Source organism: Urocitellus parryii, chromosome 16 (assembly GCF_045843805.1).
Source record: "Urocitellus parryii isolate mUroPar1 chromosome 16, mUroPar1.hap1, whole genome shotgun sequence".
NCBI lineage: Eukaryota > Metazoa > Chordata > Mammalia > Rodentia > Sciuridae > Urocitellus > Urocitellus parryii.
Genome location: NC_135546.1, coordinates 8382988 through 8397155, shown reverse-complemented (window position 1 = coordinate 8397155; position 14168 = coordinate 8382988).

Here is a 14168-nt window from a genome sequence, read left to right as displayed (position 1 = left end):
TTTGTGTGATCAGAGGCTACGCAGCTGCAAAGTGAAGAACCTGGATTGGATCCAATCCTTTTTTTTTTTTATTTTTAAAGGCACAGAAGAGGGCAGAGGGTGGCAAAGACCATGAAGTCCTTTAAATGGGAGGAAGGGAGGGGAGTCTTAATGCAACTTTCAAGTTACTTAATTTTCCAGGGAATTTCCCTAGAGAAAAAATACTTATGCCATGGTATTTCTCTGGGTTGTTATTACAGGGTCTCTTGCCCTTAGGGAGTGTTGAGTAGCCCAATTTTATAAGCACCAGACTTTCCAAGGTGACATTCAGGGACACGACCTTGATTCAGTCTAAAAACCTTAAGGGAGCAAGGAAAGCCCCATTCCTTTCAGTTTTCTCTCCCAAGTCTCCCTCCTGTCACTCTACACAGGGCAATTTTATGCTAACCGATTTGACAACATGGAGGAAATGAGCTGGTTCTACTTAAAAGGATAACTTAGAACTAAAATGGGGTGGAAATGTAAATCTGAATAGCCCTTTATCTTTTCACTTTTTTAAAATGAATTTTGTTCAGCAAACTTGCTGCAATGGTAATTCCAGGCCCAGATGATTTCTATGGTCAAAATGATGAAACCCTTAAGGAAGAAATGACACCAATTCTGCACAAAGTTTTGTTCAGAAAATGGAGAAGACACTTTTCTTCTCATCTTCAGGCCAGCATAACCCTAACAGCAAACATTAAATAAATATTACAAAAATTAATTTACAGACTAATTTACCCTACCAACACAGAAAACGAAATTAAAATGTGAGCAAACAATCCAACAAAATAGGAAGGGAACTCATCATTATCCATCTGGGTTTATTCCAAATCCAAAGAATGGATTTAATGTTCATAAACAAATTAATGTAATTCAACAAACCAACAGACTAAAAAGAAACGTTTATGATCATCCCAATAGATGCAGAAAGAGCATTTACTATTCAACACCCATCATTATAAGTGTTCAAAAACAAGTTAAAAGGGACTTCCTCAAGATTCTAAAGAAATAAGTACATCTAATATCAGACTTCATGTTAAAATTTTGATCACTTCCCCCTAATATCAGGAATAAGGCCGAGATGTCCAGACTTAACCACTGACTTTCAACCTGTGACTATAATTCATCACCATTAATTAAAAAAAAAGAAAGAAAGAAAGAAAAAGAAGTTAAAAATGTGGAAGAAGCTACAGCCATTCTCTCCATACAGATGTGATGGTTAACACAGAAACCATGAGATACAAAAAAAAAAAAAAAAAAACTACTAAAACTAGTAAGTAAAGTTAGAATAGTTTAGGATACACAGTTAACCTACAAAAATAAATTTTATTGTTAAACTAGCAGCAAAAATATGGAAGGTAAATCTGCATACTGCTTATATTCTATGTAAATTCTATGTAGCAGTAAATGTAGCAAGAGAATCTATATAGTTGGAAACCAAGAGATGTTTGGTATTATCAGGAGGGAAGCTTCCAAGAAATCTACTAGAATGTTTGAAATCCAAACACTTGGCATCATCAAGCACTGATGAAGAGGTAGAGCTCTTATATACTGTTGGTAGGAACACCAACTTTAACAGCAGCTTTGAAAACCACTGTAGGTGTCCGCCGAAAACTAAAAAATAAATATTAAAAATTCTCTCTCTCAAAAAAAAAAAAAAAAGAAAACCACTGTAGTAGTTTTTTAAACACTAACCGTATGCCTCAGCAGTCCTACTGCTAGATATCTACCTGAAACAAAGGCTTGCATTCACACTAAAAAGTGTATTTGAATGGTTATAGCTTTATTCATAATTACCCAACACTAGAAATAACCCAAATTTTCTCCCAACAGATGAACGGATGAACAAACTGGAGTATGGAATACTTCTTAGCAATGAGAAATGACATACAACAGATAATGTACAACAATGTGTTTGTCTCTCAACTTCTGGAATCTGAAAGCCAGATTCAAGAACCCCACAAAATAATGATTTATATGACATCTGGAGCAGGCAAAGGCTGTAGAGACAAAAAAATAGATCAGTTGTAGCAAGAGAACGGGGGTGAGAACAGTTCACAACCAAAGACCTGGGGAGAATTTAGGAGGAGAAGGTGACAGAATTGTTCTATAGTTTAATTTTGTGGGTTTGTTAAAATGCACACAATAGCATGCCAAGTAGGGTGAACTTTCCATTGCATAAATTATACCCCGAAATAACCTAATCCCAAAATCAATTACATTTTTATATGAAAAAGCAACATGAATTTTTTTAAAGCATGGTTTAAACAGTTAAAGAAATGCTTAATCAAATAAATTCAATTATTGAATTATTCCTATAGGCAAGTGGAACAAAGAGATCTGAGGCCATTCAATGAAAGGGTAGAAGAGTTCTGTGGACAGAATGCCCAGTTGAAACCCCCCAGGAGATTGTGAGGACAACCAAAGTCACCCAGGGTCCTCCCTCCTCCCGCACAAGATGCTTACCATTATCTCCTCCTCAAGACCAGGAATTTCAAACTGGGTCATCTATCCCCAAAGATGGGACTTTGATAACTAGGGGAAATAAACCCTGACTTGCATTTGCTACTCAGAAATCCCACATCTCTCGGTAAGTACTTTATGCCCCAAAGTCATGCTCATGGACAGAGTACTGCTGGGGGCTGGTGGGCTTGTGCTATTCTCTCCCCACACCATGAACATTCTTCACCTAAAAGGCACCATGACATCAAGAAGGAAAAGGAGAATAAAGATACCTTTATAGGCGGAGCATGGTGGCACACGCCTGTCATCCCAGCGACTCGGAGGCTGAGGCAAGAGGATCCCGAGTTGAAAGCCAGACTCGCGAGGCCCTAAGCAACTTTACAAAACCCTGTATCAAAATAAAATATAAGGGGGCTGGGGCTGTAGCTCAGTGGTGGAGCGCTTGCCTGGCATGTGTGAAGTACTAGGTTTGATCCTCAGCACCATATAAACAAATAAAAAAAAAAAATTCAACATTAAAAAAATAAATAAAAATATAAAGGCTGGGGATCTAGCTCAGTTGGTAGAGTGCTTGCCTTGCAGGTACAGAGCCCTGGGTTTAATCCTCAGGACCAGAAAAAAAAGGAAAATAAAATATAAAAAAGTGCTGGGGATGTTGCTCAGTGATTCAGCACTCCTGGGTACCAAAAAAAAAAAAAAAGAAAAAAAAACTTTATATACATATATACTCATGTGTGTGTATATTTGGGTACTTATTAGATACCCCAGCCAAATCTGGGTATCTAAAATCTCCTGATCAGTGCTTGTTCTGAGTATACCTGAGTACTTGTTAGAGTCCCTCAAAGATCTTCCGTCCTTCTTCAACCTGGGCCAGATCTTAGGTCCTGTGTCTGGGCACCCAGTGTCCAGATGGGGCTCCCCACTGCCCACTGGTTCCTGTACATTGTGCTGTGTTGAGGTGGTGCCTGTCCCTACCATGTTTCCATGGGTACCAGGCAGCTCACCAGCATTAACCTGCATGGGACATGGACAGCCACCCCCCACCCCGCCCCAGGTATTCCACAGAACAGGAAACGGAGGTGAAGAGTTTGACTTGTCGGGGTCACCCAAAGTGTAAGGGACACTCTGACTCAAAACCACCACCGAGTGGGAGTGTAGGTCAGTAATTGAGAAAGGGAAAAAAAATTGAGGTCTGAAATAAATACAAGAAAAGAAAAAATAACCCACCACTGAACCCCAAAAAGATTTGGAGGTGTCCCCGGGCACCAGCCCAGGCAGGGCGAGGCGCTTCACATGAGGACATTTGGATCTGGGTCCCACTGGAACAAGACATTGAAGGTTTGTCAAAGCTGGAGTTTCCCAAGATGGCTGCCCAGAGGAGCTGGAGGCCCGGGCAGGAGGCTGGGGCTGGGGTCCCCCCAGGAGGGCCAGGATGGAGGAGGGGAGCCTGGCAAGTCACTGAGGACAGAGAGGAAAGCCTGCATTGCTGTCCTCAGGCTGCTGTGACCCATCTCCACCAACCCAGTGGCTTAAAGTCACATCTATTTGTCATCTCACGGTTTGGGAGGTCAGGACTCGAAAACAGGTTCACTGTAGAGGCTTCTGGGGGCATCCGTCATCTCCAGGTTCTAGAAGATTCCTCTGTCCATCTCCAGAGTCAGCAGCATAACATCTTCAGCCCTCTGGGATTCCTCCTGCTATATCCTCTTAATAAGGAGCATTAGGGCCACCTGGGAACTCCAGGAAGTGCTTCCCAAGGAAAGATCCACACCTTCATCAGGTGTGCCCTGTCATGTAACAGCTTCCAGGGTTCCAGGGGTCAGTACCTGGACATCTCTGGCAGCTCACAATTCAGCCTCCTCAAACCTCCAAGTATACCTTAGAAATGAGGTGGACGAGTCTGGTGCGGTGGCGCATGCCTGTCCTCCCAGCAGCTCAGGAGGCTGAGGCAGGAGGATCGGGAGTTCAAAGCCAGCCTCAGCAATGGCGAGGCCCTAAACAACTCAGTGAGACCCTGTCTCTCAATAAAATAAAAAATAGGGCTGGGGATGGGGCTCAGGGGTCAAGTGCCCCTGAGTTCAATCCCTGGTACCAAAAAAAAAAAAAAAAAAAAAAGAACTTAGGTGGAGTATGTTACAAAACCTGTTGCAATGCTGAACACCTCTCTATTTCCCTCCTTTCTGGGTTTTAGGCAAGTGGTTTGATTTCAAGTTAAAAACACATGGTTGAGTGGGATCTCCACTCAGAGCTGCCCACCCCGTGGGCCACCATTCCCTCCAGGACCCTCTGCGTCCACTATCCACCATGCTTCCTGGGAACATTTGCATTTTAAATTAAGACAGAGAATGCAGAAAAAAAAATTACTTTCCATTAAGACAGAAATGAATAATGATAGCACTTGGCCCCCTGCGGGAAGATATTCAAAGCACCATTTCGATAAATCAAATAAAGCCTAATTATGACCTCATTTGAATATCCTGCCATGTAGGGGTGCTGGTAGTTGTCGGCGTGTCCCCCCCCCACACACCCCAATTTTTTTCTGCAAAGTAATTTATTGAAAAGAATGAGCTCTGTTTTCCAGAATGCCTGTTCTTTCTTTGAAACGACAACAACAAAAAAAGTACCTGTTTGAAGCCAAAGTCATCTGCTAGTTTTGTTCTCATAAAAGTTTAATAGAAGCCAACTAAAGTTTAAGACCTCCCAGAGGACAAATAAAGATATTTCTCCGCAAATGTAGGCTCGCACTTTTCATTGGTGCTGGGGGATTTTACACACAAATGCAATTTTATTTTACATTTAAAAGAGGTAAGTAAATAGACAAATCAATTTTAGCGGCTCTGAAATTTCATACCCGGGTCATTAATTTTAAAAGATGGGACTTCCATAATAGTTAGAGGAACAGAGGCCCCAGGATAAGAGGCTGAGAATAATCACCTTCAAAATTCTGAATCATCAGCAACCTCCCATCAGAACCCAGAAGAGTCTAAACTCTGCTTCCTTGGAATGTTCTCCACCATATTTTTTTTCAGAGATTTTCATGTAAAATTCCCTACTGCCTCGACAGAAATCCCCTTCTGTCCCTAACGTAGGAGGACGTACTCTGTGTGGCCGGGTAGCAGGAAAAAAATTCTCATAAAACCCAGCTTGTCCAAGGACCTGGCCTCCAATCCCTGTCTCAGGTCCAAGCCGTGAGACCTGATCTCACCATCTCTGTGCTGGAGAGGAGATAAGAACAGCCCCGTCGCCACAGTATGGAGGTAAAATAAAAATCAGTCCCCAATGTGGCAGGTAAAAATCCCAGGACAGACAGAAAAAGGACGATTTGAGAGGTCCCCACGTAGCAGATGACATCAAACCTAACTTGAGCAAATCAGAGTTTCTCCAGCCAGATCTCTCACCCAGGGCCACCAAATCATGCAATCACTCCAAGCGAAACATTTCTCAGGTGTTTCTTTTAAAAATCACAATTCTAGAATAGAGGTTTGGCCCTTGTGGGCCATGTGAATTTGGGACGCATCACCAACAAGCTGTGATGGCTACATAAATTCTCCAAGCCTCCGTTTACTCATCTGTAAAAGAGGTTTATGGGGCTTCCACGGGATGTGTACAAAGCAGTCAACACTCCCGGCACACAGTAGGCCCTCTCCTCTAAATAGAAGCAGAATATTGGTTTACATTAATAAAATTAGTTTAACAGTGGAGTTCTTGTGAGTTTTTTTTCCTTTTTCTTTTTTTTGGGAGGGGGTAGGGAGTGCTGAGAATTGAACCCAGGGACCCTTAACCCCTGAGCCACATCCCCAGGACTTTTCATTTTTTAAATTTTCAGACAGCGTCTCACTAGGATTCTTAGGACCTCATCAAGTGTGGAGGCTGGGCTCAAACTTGTGATCCTCCTGCCTCAGCCTCCCGAGTCACTGGGATGACAGGTGTGCCCCACCACCTTCATCTTTTAATTTTATGAGAATTTTAATTTTATTTAGAGCATTATAGGTACAGGTACGAGTCGGGCTCCACCCAACCAAATCATAGATGCGTGGGTTTTGATTTGAGCCTCAATTTTGGTGGCTGTTTTTACACATTCTGGTTGAATTTCCTATAGGCGGCTTGCAGAGAGCCAAGAACTCGTGGCTGTTTAAAGAACTGGAAAAGAATGAGTCAAAAAGGGTACTGACACCCTTCACGGTCTGAAGACAAGCTTTCGATTCATCCTTTTTTAAAATATATATATATATATTTTATTGGATTGTAGATGGACACAGGCCTTTATTTCTACGTGGTGCTGAGAATCAAACCCAGTGCCTCACACATGCCTAGGCAAGCGCTCACCACGGAGCCCCAACCCCAGCCCCTTTTGATTCCTCTTAAAGACGCTCAGTGGCTTTTCTTGGGCAGGTGGTAAACCCACCTATTGATTTTAATCCACTCGGATTTTTTCTAACAGTTACCCAGAATTCTGATTAGATCTTGTCGGGGACACTGTCTAGAATTTTTATGGTGGTTTTATTGAGATATGATTCACATGTCAGACAATTTGCCAAAAGTGCAGAACTCGGTGGTTTTACGGTGTCTGCAGAGATGGCAACTGTCACCACAATTAATATAGAATGTTTGCATCCCCCCCAAAGAAGTCTGGTTTCCCAGGTGCTACAAAGCGGGAGCCTCAAAAAATGGAGGGGGTCTTTGCAGCCGAGTTAAAGTCGATTGTAGATTATTTTTATCACTGTCAACCAGTGTCTTTGAAGACACAGCGGGAGAGGGTGATGTGGGGGAGCCTCGTGTTATCTGGGGACAAGTTAAAGACAGGAGGCTGACCTAAGTCATTTCCACGAGTATCTTGTGGGACTGGGGATGTGGTTCAGTGACTGAGGGCTTGCCTGGCATGCAGGAGGCCCTGGGATCAATCCCCAGCCCTGAAAAAAAGGTATAATGCAAGCCAGGCATGGAGGAGTACGTCTGTCATCCAGGTGGCTTGGGAGGCTGAGGCAGGAGGATTTCGAGTTCAAAGCCAGCCTCAGCAAAAGTGAGGTGCTAAGCAACTCAGTGAGACCCTGTCTCTAAATAAAATACAAAATAGGGCTGGGGATGGGGCTCAGGGGTTGAGTGACCCTGAGTTCAATCCCTGGTACCAAAAACAAAAATACATTTATCCCCACATTTGTATGGCACAAAACATTTCTACATATAGAAGCATAAGAATAAAATAAAAGACACATGAATTCGGCCTCCATAGAGCGAATGATTGGTCCCAATCCTTCACTCCCCTCTAGTAACTGTACAAACCCATACCCCTACCACTGGGCCTTACCAGGTTGGGCAGAGTATGCTTTGGGCATGGGCCAGCTGACTCTGGGTTTCACCCTGCCATTTGCTCAGGTTTTGGGGACGTCCTTGACAGTGATGTGACTCAATGTCTGCAATGTGCTCGGGCCGTGATTTTCCTCTTCGGCAGTTTGGCTCTGGGTAGTGGCTGGTTCCAAATGATTGGTGGATGCTGGGAACAAACCCGAGCCCAGTCTGTAATCTGGAGCTCAACCCAAGGTGAGCCAGACCCCAGTCAATGGAGAAACCAAGACTTATTTACACTGAGGAGCTTGTGGTTATTTTTGTAGCAAGACCTGACTAATACTCCCACCACATAGAGATAATCTCTCCTATCAGTCTTAGCATCTAACCCAAACTGAGATTTTGAAAAAATAAAAAAAAAGTGCCTATGTACTGCCTGTTGTTTTTATTGAATATTTCTATTTAACGCCAGAGTTCTTGATATCACCGCTTTTCATATCCATGTATTGCAACTTCATAAATTATGTGTCAGCCCGGCATGGTGGTGCACACCTGTCATCCCAGCGTCTCAGGAGGCTGAGACAGGAGGATCATAATACGTTCAAGGCCAGCCTCAGCAACTTAGCAAGACCTCATCTCTAAATCAAAAATAAAAAGAGCTGAGGGGTGGTGTAGCTCAGAAATATAGAACGCCAGGTTTCAATCCCCAGTACCAAGAAAATAAACTCATCTCCTTCTCTTAATCGTTCTTAGATGACTTAAACTCTTACCAGGAAAGCGACAGTAAATCTCCCTCTCTTTTGTATAAATCTTGGTCTACCTTTCACATTATTTCCACCGAGTGCATCTCCAGGAGCGGAGACCTTTAATGAGCTCCCTGAACCACATTTTGCAAAGAGTAAGAGTCACTGAATCCACTTTCCAAGTTTTTTACTCTTGGAATTTTTTTTTTACCCGTGACATTTGGGCTACACCCATGCTGTTTTATTTCTTATGGAATTGAGTCAAAATTTTTCAAAATTTTTTTGAAAAAAAAAAAAAAGACTTTGGGGAATCCTTCTAGCACCTTCTATGACAATGTCTTTGGACATGTACTTTGTATCCTAAAGAATGAAAGTGACTTCCTACAACATAAACCGTCCACATTCCTGCTGCTTCTCCATTGCTGTTATGAAAATCGGGGTGGGGGACATAAGCACACGACTTTTTTATTATTATTATGGGCTTCCTTGGGACAGGATCATATGCCTGGGCGGGGAGCAGCCAGCTCTAATTTTCTGTAACTCTGAGAGCACCTGGCACGGTGCACAGCTGCATGCAGTAAATAGGTCTCGTGTGCAAGAGCTTCAAAAATACAGGGAACAGTATAATACAGGCTTTTGAGCCCAGAATTACTGCCCTTGCAGTACTACTCATAAGAATTCTCAGCTTCTTTAGTGACGGCTGTGCTACAACTAAAGCCAGACGAGGAGGACTTCAAAGAGCTGCTCAGATGACTGATAGCCTATCTTAACTTCTCTGGGCACCTCTTGGCAAAGAGATGGATCTCTCTCTGTTCCTTCTTTTACTTCTCCTTTCCCCCCAAGGAAAGTCACATTTGGGGGGTCATCGAACAATGACTGATCTGGTTTCATTTGGAGCAACTGTCCCAGTAATGGTCTGGCACAGTAGGGGCCCTCAACCACGGAGCCACATCCCCAGCCCTATTTTTGTATTTTATTTAGGTACAGAGCCTCACTGGTGCTGAGGCTGGCTTTGAACTTGTGATCCTCCTGCCTCAGCCTCCTGATCTGCTGGGATTGCTGGCATGCACCGCCACGCCTGGCCCTGCAGTAGGGATGCAGAGACGTGTGGAAATTTACACCAATGGGCTTCCTGTCCATCATATCAGAAGTGGAAATGCTGATCTAACTCTGGCAACCCATTCCCTGTGCATCCGCTATCTGTCTGCTCCAGTGTCCCCAGACTGAGATTTGCTTCTCCAGGGTTGAGGAATCGCACCACATGCCACCCCAGGGCTAAACCCGAAGCCCTCTCAAAGGCAACCAGCAACAACAACCACGGCACAGATAATGCATTCAACACCCTTCTTATCTGGTCAGTCCCACCCTAGGTCACGTGTTTAAAAGAAGGCAGCTTTGCTAGCCGCTGACCTTGAAATTCCCTAGAAGCAAACAGAAGAAAAAATGTGGGACTGGGTTTGTAGCTCAGGGGTCTAGCACTTACCTAGCTCATTGGAGGCACTGGGTCTGAACCTCAGTGCCACCTGTAAATAAATAAATAGAATAAAGGTATTGTGTCCACCTACAACTAAAAAATAAATAAATAAAGATGTGGGGCCGGGCTCGGTGGCACACGCCTGTCCTCCCAGCAGCTCAGGAGGCTCAGGCAGGAGGATCGCAGGTTCAAAGCCAGCCTCAGCAACATCGAGGCCCTAAGCAACTCAGTGAGACCCTGTCTCTAAATAAAAAATAAAAAAGGGCTGTGGCTCAGTGGTGAGTGCCCCTGAGTTCAATCCTCAGTATCATTAAAAAAGAGAAAGAAAGAAGAAAAGAAAAATAAATGTGGAAAGATAAAAAATAAAGAGGCTGGGGATGTGGCTTGGTGGTTAAATGCTCCAGTTCCAAAATAAATGAATGAATGAATGAATAAATAATGTGTTTAAAAAGAAAGAAATGGAACAAAGGAAGGAAGATTCAAGTAGCTTTGCTTCCATGGAAACAGGGCTTGCTACCAAGACAGAGAAGGGCAAGGGGCATCACCCAGTGACCGAAAACTGGCTCCTCAGGCTCAGAACGAGGGGACTTTCCTATTCCTCAGGCTGCACTGCTTGTCAGATCATGTACCCGGTTTTGAGCTGGAGACGAGACACAATCACTACTCCAGCCGATGCAGCACATTAAAAAAAAAAATTAATAATAATAATGCAAAGCTTTAGAGGGTCCAGAGAAGACTCCATTACCTGGTGGTCACCAACATAAGTTAATGTCAGCTCCCAAAGACACCAAACTGTGTCCCAAAGCAGGTCACGGTGCAGACGAGACGGTTATCAGATAGTGGCTATCCAGACCCCGAGAGATGCTTTTGATTGACAGCGGGGTGGTCATCGGGAGTGCCAAGCGCATCACCCTGGTCCTCTCACGCACTCCTTCCTCCTGGGTGTTGGCTTAGAGAAGGTGCATTGCTCTCCCATTGGGGAGGAAACTGCCTGTGCGTTTCTCACCAGTGCAGCTGTGATGATGACACCGTCAACAACTATCTCCCAGTCAAGCAGTGCACCCCGAGATAAGGCTCCCTCTCCATGCCCGGCTGCCGGCCTCTGAGTGCACCACGGCTTCTGCACTTCTCAGGAAGCCGGCCGCAGACGCCTGACTCATCTCAGGTGAGCAGAGGGACGCCTTGTCCTAGGACACAGGCTCCGGAGGGACCCCGTGCACCCCCTCCTAATCATTGCATGGTGGGGAGGGAGGTTTTTACAAAAGGTGAAAAGTTGCAATTGGTAAAGGTAGGGAGACCTTTTCAATGAACTTTTGTCAGTCAAGACAGAATTAACGATGAGGCTTCAAACTTGCATCCGGCAGGGGCTGGTCAGAGAGAGCCCTTTTCTTTTTGACTTTACTACGAATGGATTAAGTAAGAAATGGGCTAATGCATGCCGGGCTGAGTCCTATTAAAACAACCCTCACAGTTTTGTTAAAAATTCATATAAATAGGACACATCTGTTTTGCCACGGCTCCAGATCGATACTGGATGGGATGGATGAAAACGAGAAACACACATGCAGCTAAGATTTCTTAGAAAATATATGAGTCTAGAAAACAGAGTGTCATAATGTATCTTGGTTGAGGAAGTTTCAGAGCTCATCTGCAAAGTTGCAAATTAAGAACCAGTTACAACAGGGGACTGGTGTTACCGTATGTAACCAAAGGCATTTTGCATTTTTGTTTCTGCTGAAGGTTTTTTGGATTTCCAAGACAGTTTGTGTCTAAAGTGTTCAAAAAGTTGCTGAGATCTCTGTTTCTCTCTCTCTCATCTCTCTCTCTGTCTCTCTCTCTGTCTCTCTGTCTCTCTCTCTCTCTCTCTCTCTCTCTCTCTCTCTCTCTCTCTCTCGGCTTTATGTTCACTTAATTATTTACCCCAAAGCAAAGAATATATATATATATATTTCCATGCAGATCCAAGACACAAAATAAGAAGGAGGGAAGAAGGAGATAGGAAAGGAAAAAGCCAGACTCTTTGAATACTCCACGGGTCTAAAATTCATTTAATGCATGAAAACTGACCGTGCTTCATAGTTATATCCTGCAGAATGCATTCGATACTCCATTTAAATGAACTATTCTGAACATTTCATGACCGGGTATGATCTCTAGATTGCTACTCCATGTGATGACTTCCTCTTTCATTGTTATTGGAAAAAAAAAATATCAATCTATGTAGCTGTTAAAAGTTTGCATTTCAAAATCAAGTCACCTGATTGGTTTACACCACCACTGAAAGGCTGCACGGGGAAACTTTTAGGCCAGGGACCCAGGGAACTGGGCTTGTTCCAGGCTCCCTGTTCTGCACCACTCCCTGACCTTGCCGGTCCCCCTGTTTGGTTTCAGCACCTATGTCCTGCCTTGTCACGGCTGGGTATTGATTTGCCTCTGCTCTACCCACCTGGACATCTGCCCCACGCCTGGGTCGGCAACCATGATCATGACCAACGGGGTCCTTGGTTTCTGCTGTCAGTACTGGCTCTGAGGAGAGTGTCGGTGCACAGGTACGCTCAGGGATGTGGGAGGATCACGTCTGATGGGAGCGAACATATTTAACTATCGGGGATATCTGCAGCAAATTGGCCAGACCCTCAGGGTGGCCGTACCCTCTCCATCTGGACAGAGGGCTTTGTGTGTGTGCCCACAGTTGGAACCCATGAGTGGTACTTTAGGACTATTTCAGAAAACCAATCAGAGGCTCAATCAGAGGGTGAAACAATACACAACCCCAAATTGGCTGAACAGTCCTTGTTAGGCATTTATATTTTTAGGAATGTGCTTTTGGTTTATTACATTCTCTCTTTATCTCCTAAAAAAAAAGGGGGGGGTTATTTCTAACTGCACGTTGCAGGATAAAAGAGGAAGTTAACTCTTTAAAGAGTCCAACAGAGCACAGATCCTCTCCGGATCTTTTCCATTTCTGCCGTGAGGTGGAGCCTCGCAAATTTGATGTCACTACAGCTAACTCCAAAACAAACAAACAAAAAAAAGGTTCTAAAAATGGGTCTCAGCCACCACTTTGGTTGTCAAATACATGCTCTGGGCAGAACATCAATCAATTATGAAAAGGGGGAAAAAAAGAGAGAGAGAGGGGAAAGATTTTTGTGACCCTGAACTTCAGTAGAACTGGACGGATTTCTCAAGAATCCAGGGGAAGTCCTCCCCCCGCCCCCCCATGGTTAACACTTGACTCAACTTTCTAGAAACATGTGTCCTGAAAGAGATGGTGCCCCTGTTTTCTTTCATCTTTCATGGCCCACCGGAAGCTCAGTTCTCAGAGAGCACTCGAGGAATCCTAGGTTGACTCAACCCCACGTCACAGGAACAAGTAACCCCTGATCTGTCCTCGAGATCCAGTGTGTGTTTCCGAGTGTCCACAGGTGGGCAGCGGGGCCTCCTTCCTTCCGGTCAGCTTGAAGCCTGTCATGCTGATGTCATGGTTTTCTGTTGGACCTTAATGGGCCACCAGGAGAAGAAGGACTATTGTCATTTGGAGACGGTCGATGGGTGCCTACAAATGCAGCTGGTAAATGGGCTCTATTCTTGCACCCTGGAGAGGACAGGCTATTTTTGGATTAAAGAGAGATCTGAGCTTCTGTCCCTCCACCCCCAACCCAGCCACTGTCAGCAAGAATGACTGCTCTTCAGGGGGACCAGAAGTTTTAAGGGGCCACCGCTGGGGGTGCTTCCATAGAATACAGAATCAGCAAGACTCAAGAAAACGGTGGTGGGGGGGTGGTCCGATGCTGAATCTCCAGGAATGCTGAGCCTGAAACCCATCTGTGTACCAAAAACCGCTCTTCTTGGTCACCTTTAGACTCTGACGTGAGTACATGGTGCAGCAAAGGGGACAACTGATTTTTCTCTCCCGGGTACTATTCTATTTGAATAGAAAACATCCCCAAGAGATGCAAAAAAAAAAAATCTGTTTCTGGCCAAAAGTTGATCTTCAAAAAAATTTCAAATGATTAAATTTGGAAAAACAAAACAAAACAAAACAAAAAAAAACCAGTTCTGATTTCTGCAGCTACGTACGACTCTATGGCCCATTCTAAGGGAGAGTTCTTGCTTATGTAAAATATTCAATCATCTCCCCACTGAGAAGTTCAACCGTTTTGTTATTGACTTCGACAATTTAA